Source organism: Neodiprion lecontei, chromosome 4, assembly GCF_021901455.1.
Source record: "Neodiprion lecontei isolate iyNeoLeco1 chromosome 4, iyNeoLeco1.1, whole genome shotgun sequence".
In the NCBI taxonomy this organism is placed as follows: Eukaryota; Metazoa; Arthropoda; class Insecta; order Hymenoptera; family Diprionidae; genus Neodiprion; species Neodiprion lecontei.
This window is the reverse complement of record NC_060263.1, coordinates 26905925-26915351: the sequence shown is the minus strand read 5'-3', so window position 1 is coordinate 26915351 and position 9427 is coordinate 26905925. Positions and strand designations below refer to the sequence as shown.

General features: G+C 41.9%; 1 long non-coding RNA gene across 1 annotated transcript; it reads left to right on the top strand.

Annotated features, from left to right (window-relative positions):
* The first annotated feature begins 6955 nt into the window (after nt 1-6955).
* Nucleotides 6956-7659, top strand: LOC124293917. The gene is made up of 3 exons (XR_006903791.1): nt 6956-7139; nt 7211-7353; nt 7433-7659. It is a non-coding gene; the product is annotated as an uncharacterized LOC124293917 (long non-coding RNA).
* The last annotated feature ends 1768 nt before the right edge of the window (nt 7660-9427 follow it).

Below are 9427 nucleotides of genomic sequence, written 5' to 3'. Positions count from 1 at the left end.
TTAGTAATTCCGGTCGTCCGTACGAGATTTTTTTTTTTCCTGTTTGTAACTATTGAGATAACTTTATGCTACTGCAACAAAAGAATTGATGTCCGATTTGTTTGAACAAACGTAATAAACTAAGCAATTAGATTTAATGTTGGAACAACCAGCAAATACAACGGTATTCAAACCGTTACTGCAACGATGTATACTTATGTAGAATTTTCTAGTAAGTACGGTTAATAAAACTTTTATCATTATGCAAAATACGACTTAAAGCACCTGTATATATATATATATATATATATATATATATAGTAAATGTATATGTAGTATGTAAAATAAATATAGCGAATCCTGTCGAATTTAACGTTGTACACATGTCGGAGTTAATTGACACGAATTACGCGCACGTAAAATCAATTCCGACACACTCACTACGCTGGCAAAACTTTCAAAATCTCACTATACAGATGGGGTACATATTGTTTTTCACAGTCCTCACAGAATTTTGAATGAATGTCTTGTACCGATGTAAAACCCGTCGTCAGATGACAAACAGGATTTCGTTAACGTCGGGTTTAGTAAATCGTTTATTATTTAATCCGGAAAGGTGAAAATGCGTAAAGTAGGTTCGAGCATACCTGCAACTAATTTAATACTTGTAAGTGATAAATCATTTACTAACGGAGTCGTTCCACGCTTGCCAAAGCTGCAGACTCGTAAGAGAAAACGAGCTTTTGCTGCAGTTGGAACAACATGCGGGCGACTAAGGTAGCATTACTTATTATCGGACAGACCCGTCTCTGGGCTTGACTGTTATATCGTAACTCCTAATAAGTAGATTCAGTTGAGCCATTGGAATCAATATGTGCAAACTGCGTTTGTCTATAACTGCGAATGAGAACGAAGAAAAGGATGAAAAGAAAATGTGGAACTGCCTTGATATTAAATTTTGCCATCATATTCAGATAGCATTTCAGATGCGGACATGTATTACAACATAGAAATGAGAGAAATTTTCATCATCGTCATAAAAAAATTGATATTTTAATTACGCCCAAATGAATGTATCAGTGGTCGCTAAACGATTTTGTAACTGTCACTATGCGAGTAATAAATTATTTATTACGAAGACAGCTGATCATGTGAGTGTTTATTAATGCGGTTAATAAATTTTTATCGTCGTGAAAGTGCGTATGAAATATGATTACACAATTGTCTGTGTGTGCGCGTATGCATGTGTGTGTGTGCGTGGGTCAAATAAAGCGTCACGTTTATAAGAAACTCATTAATTTTTAAACCTCATTTTCGTCGATTGAAAAATTCCATTCGATTCGAACGAGCATGATTTACTCAGGTTTAGAAAACCAAAGTCGTGGCAAATAAACTCTCCGCTTATGAACATTATAACGTGTTCCTTATTCGAATTCTAATAAATATCGGCATTAGGAATAAATAACCTGCCGTTAGGCAAACGAACGTTCGCCCAAACAAGCCATTCATAATATCCAACGAATAGAAATCTAAATGTTTACCCAAACGATGTCAAATTATCTCTCTTGATTGTTCCCATTTATCATCGGAATTCCTCGTTCCTCCCGTACCTCATTGTTGAAAACCAGCTCAAAAGATGATGGTTCTACTGATCGGTTGATGTCACAGCTATGTCACTGTTTACCGGTTCTCAATTTTCAACTTCATCCGAGAATCGAAAGTATTTTGGACGCGCAGCAAACACCCGGGGAACGGCAAAACGTAGGCGAGAAAGCTTTCTTTGTTCACTTCCGCGTACGCAAAAGCTGCTGAGGAGGATCGAGGATCGTAAAACGAGCGAAGTGTCAATTATTTTGAACCTTCCCGCACTGCAGGGTATATTTTCACCCGATCCTTCCTTCCCAACGAAAAGCCGAACCTCGGAGCGACGCCCATTTCCATCCGATAGCCGGCAGTTCCTCCCTCGATCAATTATTCGCCGGGGAGTTAATTGAACGGCTCTGGACGTCGTTGCGCCTCTTCCGAGCAAAACATCTTCGTGACTCGGTGGCCCCGAATAAGACAAAGACCGACGTCTGCTTGGCGATCAGTCCGCGGTTCTCAGGAACCTCTGGTCTTCCTTTTCTGCTGCGGTTTAGTCGGTCAATAATTGCAACTTCTGTTGCCTTCATAATTCCGGCTCTCCGTTCTCGAGCTCGCAAATTTCCATGCGTACGTTTGTGTATTGAGATCTGTGTATAAATAAATACCAATACGTGAATTTAAAAAATACGCGTGTGCCTCTCTTGATCTCGCGATCAAATAATCGGCATTGGACGTTGGGCTTCGGTTATCTCGAAATTTATCGCTCATGATTCCTCGGCAAAGCCGAACGGCCCGCGCGTTTCGAAAGAGCCCGAAGAAACGGAAGAATCCTGCGGGCGAAAAGATATGATAGAATTTCATTGCGTGACTCCGGGTGTATGTTGTGCACGATGTGTATCATATACAACGTTACTTCCTGAACGGATGCTGCCTCCAGATAACACCTGACCAAGTTGGCCAGCCGGCGCTATCTAATTTCCCTCCCTGCAAGCGAATTTTTTCCCCGATTGATATATCGTAACGACCGAGGATAGAAGTCGAGGGCAAAATCATCTCGCGAAATGACTCTCAACTTGGACGCGAAACGCGCGACGAGTACGCGATTCTGGACGTGTATTGCACCCACGCTGCATCGAGGTTGGTATACGTCCACCTCGGGTATTATCTACATCTACCTTCGGCCTCAAGTTTTCTCCTCCGCTTACACACCGCGCTGGATGGTTAATTGCTGCTGGGCTCTAGGAATAGCTGTATAATATAGTTTTGTAGACTTGCACGCAAGCAATCGGACGCAGACTTACAGATGCGCCCTGACTTCGTGGCTCAATTTTCGAAACTGGGAATTTGACGTGTGTGTAATTGGCACAGTTTGCCGATTCCTGTGAACCACGCGTATAGGGAAGTTTTTTCAGTCGACGGGTTAAGCGGATGCTATGTCAGGTATACCCGTATTCAACCGGCTGCAGAGTGGCCTGCGCCGAGTGTTCGGATTACGCCTTGACTGAGCAGTAGAATAGGTTCTCCTTCTGGCTTTCAGAAAAATTTCGTTTACTTCGTCGGTAATAATTGGTAAAAACAAGGAACTGTATTAGCAGATTCTCTTCAATATATTCGATTTTATTATATACTTCGTTTAAGCCAAGAGTATCCCGAAAACCTAAAACCACGGTGGTTCACTCTAATATACAAGCACCATGTATAATTTGAGAAAAAACACCATCTGTATTCCAGGAATCAAAGTCTGCAGTTCCGTGTTCAAAAAACTCCTTACCTCGTCGTTATCGATGTAACGTTGGAAGGCTCACGACGAGCATGTGAATATTAACGCTCTGTGTTACTAATAGGTGTAAATGGCGGTGGAATCAAGGCATTCGAAATCCCGACGCATCTTTGCTCGACGTTACCGAGCCGTCAACTTGGGTCAAGTTGGGCGAGGTCACGTTGCGGGTTAACTGGGGGCCGATTAACCCGCACGGATGCCTCGAGATCCGGTGTGAATCATGGAATTTGCGAGACGACGAGAGCGAAGTGTTGAAATTTCACATGCCTAGGCATGATTGAACATCGGTCTTCTCAGCGGGTGGTACACGGGTAAAAAACAGTGAATTTTGACGTTTGAAGAAATTGCCTCGGTCTCTGCGAATACAATAATCATGTAAGCAAACGCGCAGCGTAGTTTTAACGGTCTCATACTTCACTCTTGAACGTTGTAGAGCAAATTCGCAACGCGAATATATTCAGCGTGCAGGAAGTTGCGACTTCCACTCGCACGAATCAACTCTGGCATATCTTTGAAAATAATATCTGGCATTTGCCGTGAATTCTTCGCGCATGCCAAAATTCTGTTCAGCTGCTGTTGTAGCGTTTCTCGGATAGTCCACATTTCGAAGTAATATGAACCAACGAGTGATTATCGTGTGCGTTTTTAAAATTAAAATTTTATACATCGGCTGCTCTGACGGCGGTTGCTGAAATTTAAAACTGATCGTCCGAAGATTTGCAGATGAAATTAATCGTCGATGAATTCGGAATAATGATAGAACACATCAGCCGATCAGTATATAAAACCATCGGTGATAAGACACGGGTGGAGATATGCGTCAGAATTATTTGTCAATTACAATCGAATCAACGACACGGGGAATATTCCAATCTCGCTAATTGTAAATCTGAGAAGCAAGCTCGATGATGGTGAAAGTAATTAGTCAAAAATCAAAGTCTTATAAAATGGATTTAGCAAATTGATGCTCGACCTTTGGCAATATACGTATCCGTCCATCAATTAACGCTACTAATTAGTCGTATCACGCAGAGGCAAAATTTTTTTTCCACAGATTCTTTCAGGGACTAAAACTTTGCAAAAATAATTGGCAGATATTCAACAACATTTTTATATTTTTGTTGATGTTTTTGCGAGACGAGTTATTTAAAATTATTTTTGGCTGGCTAAAAGCAAAACCCAAATAAACCCTAACTATAGTCAGCTTCGGTTTACTTATAGATTTTATGTACCGAATATTTAGAAATATTCGGAGGCATTTTAGGTGTGTGAAGATAGGTCCATACGTACATTGCGCGCAGGAAATGAAGTAGACAAAGGTGTCCTTAATTATGGTTAACGACACAGTTCGACTTCCCGTTTGTCGGTTGTCTTATTTGTTCACAATCTTCGTTTTTCATATTTATTCCACTTGCAATCTTTCTTTCGCGCACGGTGTGAAATAATTAAAATGGAGCCAGATTCGCGTGGCAGCCCCGTTAATTATCTACTACGTCAAAATTCAATGACCTATTATACACCGTGAGATATTACATAAGCCATTTCTCCAGACAGTCAATTCGACGGTGTATCTTCTATATCAGCACGTACGTACATGCATGCGGCACCATCTCTACTCTATTTGTGCATATTCACATAGGCAAATGTGTGCGCGCCGTAGCTTAGAGTCCCGGTCCTCGACCTACAGTCTATACCTACCTACACTATGTCGTACCTATTGATACTGCAGACGACGCATTGGCGTACGTACCTCGGCTTACCGTGAAACCCAATTCTTTGCACAGGATCGCATCGACGATTTCCCGCTCCGTTTCGAGAAACGTATCTGTTGTTGCAGGTGAACTCGTTTCGTGAAATGATGCAGATTCGTGCAGGTCGTTAAACCTTCGTATAGGAAAACTTTCTTGATTTCTTCCCGCATTTCATAATTCATAACACGTTATAACGGTCTTTGAAAATTATGAAACCTGCGCAGGTATTTTTATTACAAACTTTTGTCTTCGTATCAGTCAACCGAAGCAAACCTTAGCTGCCATTCGAGGAAAAATTTAATATTCATTTTTTTCAACGATCGGTTCACTTACTCATGCGTCAAAAGTATTCTCACAGTCGATAGTTATAATTAAATCGTACAACAGCTCGTCGCAAAGAGTCAAAGTCGTGTGATAATTGATTCTTGTTATTTTCATTCTGACATTCCACAAAGATCAAAGCTTCGCAGTGACGAAGGATGGGCGAGAAAAAGCTGAAAAGATAGAGTAGCGAATAACAAGTTTGTATCTTCGTGACCCTTTGATGCACCCGTTACCTTCGGGATAAGTCGAAAAAAGCGAATAACAACTTTCAATCTTTGTGACCCGTTGATGCACCCGTTAGCTTCGGGATAAGTCAAAAGGAAAGTTACGTATCGGAGTGACGACATATGGAGAGCTCCGTCGCTGTGTGCAGCGTATCCTCACCTGCAGAATAGCCGTAAAGCTTTCGTTTTCAAATAATGCAGAAAATATCCCTTATACCCCCGTGAATTTTTCCAGCTTTTTTACGTATACAATATCCTGTACCTACTCGACGGTGAAGCTGCGGTGACGACTGGATACCCACGTTGACGGTAGTAAGATGCATAAGGCATGAGGTACCGCAGATACCGAAGGCGAAAAGGAATAATCCACAGATCCGAGCGATTCTTCCGCGGAGCGAGGGAGAAGGAAGGAGCCTCACCAGGCTGAGCGGGACAATCGGTTTCCTTGGTACTCGGCTACATACACAGTACCTAGGTACGATTTATAAGCGCCTATGGATGTATATGTGTATGAGGAAAGTATGTACCAAGTGGCGAGTCCTTTGTGCCAAGAGAACTGGCAAATGGAAGTTATATGCATCACGGACAACGATATTAGCGGCTATTTGCGCCGCCGTATTCCGCGTTGCACAATGAGCCGCGTTCTCCTGCGAGTTGCAGAAGCATCCTGCGGCACGTAAACCCATGCAGTATGGGTGGGTGTTCTATACGTTATATCTACATAAGTGATGCGGAAGGGGGACAGGGAATTAATTTAATTGATGAGTATAGCTTTGGCCGTCTTTCGAGCTTACCGATTTGCTTGGCTCGTGGTTTGTACACCCACAAGGCTTTTTTGATATCGGCTTCTTTACGGAAATCACCTTTGTGTCCGAAGAATGCGAGCCGATTCACTCAGCTACTAAGAAAGTATTTTTCGTCCCAAAGTTTAGATCGATTTCTCGCTCCACCGCGGTGAAAAATTTGATTTTTCTAAACGGGCGCAGATGAAAATGCCGTGAGTCGATGCATTGCCTTATGTTGAGTCCGTTCCTCTTCCGCTTGTATCATAATAATTTTGTCATCGTCTTTTTAAAAGACAATTGTTTTTCATTCGTACTCACGTTTCTAAATTCAGTAATTCGTATTTGCGTATTTGCCGGAAGTGAACCACAGTCGGCAGGTGGCATCTGAAGGCAGGTGCAGCACCGATCAACAACGGGGGCGTCGATAAGGACACAAGAACGGTAGAATTTCGTAACCGCGGGCGTCAAGCGCTTGCAGCTATCGCTAGGGATCCTCCACGTCAGTCTCGCTGCTACCTCGGGGATCTACGTTGATTTTACCGACGGACGGGAACAGCTCGGCAGTCCGCATACGATCGACGGACGCTTACCCTCCTGAAGCAGAACTTTGTACAGCCATCAGTCGTGCGAAGCTTGAGATGATACGACGTTATCCAGTAACGTTAAAACGAGAATTAATTCCCGGGTGTCGTAGATCGAGAAGAAAAGCTATGTACGTACACGATTGCCTCGAGACCCTTTTTGTGCAAATCAATGATTGCTGATAGTGTATTCTCAATTTAGGAATCTATGTTCCGATCTACCGATGAAACGTGTGAATGAACAGCGTGATGATAATCATGAAATGTAGGAAATTCTGGTTGTACGTTAGACATCCCGAGAAGAAAGTATGATTAGCAGGAGTGAAAATATTATCGAGAGCTAATGTGAGTATAGCTGATCCTTGGGATTGACAATATATGGTAAAAGAAAGAAGAAAAAGTAATGCAGTTGAGACCTTTTCAGCACATTTCCCACTAATTGAGGCGCAGAAGAACGCGAGACAGCTATAATGACAACAGTTGAAGGAATTCAACAAGATGTCTTGTTAGCTTTCTTGTATGATGTCGGATTGTGATTCAAAATGATCTGGTTACACGTTTACATGGAAATTGTTGAAGCACAACTGTAACTAAGTCCGTTGAATTTATTGTAAGGCCTGGAACTTTACGTCTCGAAATCAATTTGATGGACCCTTTGTGGATTATTTGACACCTGAGTAAACCAAAGGGGACATTTGGATCATCGTAGAACTCATGAACAATTTGTAGATTTTCTGGTAATACTTTTGTGCATCTGCTCGCATCGTGATCAGAATGCACGCCATCGACTTCTCCCGTAAAAAACCGTCAATACAGAATGACGAGAAATCAATTCTCACATCATTCAAAATGGGCAACCTTCAAATAAAGAAATTGGAAACCATCGATTTGAAAAACTCTTTCTAGACAAATTGGACCCCAAAGAAACCAGAACAGGCATTGAACCCATCATAGGAGCAGAAGATAAGGACGTAAAAACGGAATTTTCCATTTTTAGAGCTTGACTTTTAACCCGCTGCTGCTGTACTTTTCAAAATCGCGAAAATTTTCGTCAAAAATGCAAAGGGGTTAGCCTTACTTTTTCTTCATTTTTGGAGCCGAAAATTTTTAGTCTCAGATTCGATCTAAACGACCGTTTCCTGACTAATTGGACCCCCAGGAACTCAGAAAACGCAGCGAAAGGAGCGTGGGGTCAACAGGAAGGAAGTTACGAAGGAAAATGCACCTGCTGAAAAATGTCGAAATCTGAGGTTCTGGTTTTTTGGCTGTAACTTTTTATCCGCTGCTCGCAGCGTATCCGGACTGCGCTAAATCGATTCGTCTCGCAAAATTGCGTCCGAATAGTGCCAGAAAAGATTTATTCCAGCACTTTTTAAATATTGATCCTCACGTAATATTTTTGATATGTTCTGATACTGAAAATATTTATTGCTATTCCAGGTACAACCCGAGGTGGTTATCGGTGGTTGTTCGAGGTGGTTAGCGATTGTTGGAGGTGGTCGGAGGTGGACGAGGAGGAGGACGAACTGAACTGAGTCTCAAAGCCCTGTTGACATAAAAGCAGCTATTCGATAGAAATTATAGTTTATAGTTTACACAGCCCATTGCATGATATTTCATTACAAATACATATGTTTCAATGTATTTAGGAATAATTTATCAAATACACGATAAAATTGATGCACCGGATCATCGTCGACTTTAACTTTTGAAATGTCCTACCATTTTCGAACACCTCCTACCTCCCCCTGCCACCTCCGACCATCAATGGCCACTTTCGACCACCCCCTATCACCTTCTGCCAGCGCCGACCACCTCCTAACATTTCCGAACACCTCCAACCATCCTATTTAGCTATATTAGCAGATTAGCTATGATATGAAAAGAGAAGAATTATTCATTTCGAAATGGGATTCTATTCGACGCGCGCTCGATGTATTCCATAACATTAGTATTCATAATTATTCCAACAACTTTTCATTTGCTCTCTCGATCTTGAATTTTCATGGGCATAGAATCGAAACGTTGTTTTAGCTGGTCGCAAGTGAAGTATCTGCGTTGGGTAGAGGAGCAGAATTGTTTTTCGAAAAGTATTCGGATGGAAAAAAATTCAGAGTAACTGTAATACATCACGGATGCGCTAATTTTGAACGAGATGAAATGGATGCTTCGTATATGAGACGGTATTTAACGCTGCGTAGTGGTTTGAAGACCTAGAAAGGTGATAGGGAGAGAAAGAACGACGCTTCTTAACACTTCAAGTGTATTTTAACACACATTTGAAAGATACGAGCGAAATTTTTCATCATCCAACTGTCGCAGAACGGCAGCGTTATTAGCCGACCCGTTCGCTGAAGAATATATCTTCAGTCAACGGCTGACCATCGAAGGGCCTGGCCGCTTGAGTCTGGAATCGGCA